The following is a 1,692-nucleotide window of genomic DNA, read 5'->3' as shown; positions in this document are numbered from 1 at the left end:
CACCTTTTTAGAAAAAGGATTTATGATGTTTGATTTGAAACCCAAATATGCAATCAAGTTTACTGCTTTTATCTATTCTTTGTGTAACTTTATTTGTTAGGTTGGCTTTTGATCCCCTGTTGGGGATTGAGGGAAGAGCTGATTTGTACATCTGGGCGATCAGTAGGCAAGAAAAACCAGGATATGCAGGTTGGTGAGGTGATCCACAAACCCAACTAATTCACAGAATCATGAGTTTACAACAGGATATAAGCATCTCAGAAAGTACATATATCTGTGGGGGAAAGGGCAGCTTTGGACTTTGACAGAGCATTGGCAGTTGTAATCAGTCTTATCCAGAATTCAAAAGACAAGAACTTTGAATGACATGTGGATTACTCGGAAAATAACAAGTAATTATAAACCCAGTTATTCTCAGTGGGCTACAGTCTATATATTTACAACCCAATGAGCTATCAGCCACAGAGCTTCATTTTAAGCCTTATATATTCGCTTGACTTTCGCAAAAAATAGAGCCTGAGACAAAAGCTTGCATATGGGTAATTTCTTTGAGGATGGAAGGCGAGGGGGGATTGGGAGGGAATGAAGTAAGGAAGGAAGTAACTCTGATCCCAGGGTGTGTTGCTGCCCCGGGTACTGCTACAGACAACTAGGTCTCAATTCCATTGGAAATAAGGTTGCCAGATTCAGAAAATAAACATAGGAGCACTCGGATGAAATTAAATGTCAGATAAACAACAATCTTTTTTTTTTTTTTTTTTTGGTAGAAGTATGTCTCATGCAATGCAATGTTTGGGACATACTTCTACTTTAAAAAAAAAAAAGTATCTGTTGCTTATTTGACATTCAGATTTAACTGGGAATCCTATATTTTATCTGGCAGCCAGAGCTGGGAACTCTCCGAGGAACTATGTATAATGTGCCTCAGATTATCTGCTCAAAGATGTGAAAGAAAAGAGTATTTACCGCCTACCTCCCATCCCCATTGGTCAAAGTTTGCAAGGGTGGAATGGGGAAGCAAACAGAAAGCAGAAAGGAAAAGATAAGCAATGCAGCTGAAGCAAGGTGGCCTCAGGCTACAGCCTCATACTGCCGGTTGCCACAGCAACAGCCAAAATGGGGGCCGACATAACGTTCGTTAGCACATAATATTTGTCTCACATACCCTTCATCAGAATTGCAATATGAAATTTTCACATTTATGGAGGGAAATATGGCCTAAACAATGATGCTACCACTGGTCGCGATCTCCATTCCAGTGACAGATGGAAGAAGCCTATTTGCTTTTTTATGGGCACCAGCCTGTAGGACAAGGCGCCCCGAGACACCGCTAACATCCAAGCACAGCCTTTCCTCGTGTTCTAACCTCAGAACAAGGCGAGCCAGGGGCGCCTGGGTGGTTCAGTCGGTTAAGCGACTGCCTTCGGCTCAGGTCATGATCCTGGAGTCCCGGGATCGAGTCCCGCATCGGGCTACCTGCTCAGCAGGAGTCTGCTTCTCCCTCTCCCGCTCCCCCCTCTTGTGCTCTCTCTCTCTCACTCTCTCTCAAATAAATAAATAAAATCTTTAAAAAAAAAAAAAAAAAAAGAACAAGGCGAGCCAGCCTGTTAACAAGGACACGTCAAGAAAAGCCACCCAACTGCCCACAGCTCTTCTGAGCAACTCACAAGATCACCACGAGCCACTGTGGGG

This window comes from Leptonychotes weddellii, chromosome 2 (genome assembly GCF_054177405.1).
Source record: "Leptonychotes weddellii isolate Sample4059 chromosome 2, ASM5417740v2, whole genome shotgun sequence".
In the NCBI taxonomy this organism is placed as follows: domain Eukaryota; kingdom Metazoa; phylum Chordata; class Mammalia; order Carnivora; family Phocidae; genus Leptonychotes; species Leptonychotes weddellii.
This window is presented reverse-complemented; position numbering follows the sequence as displayed.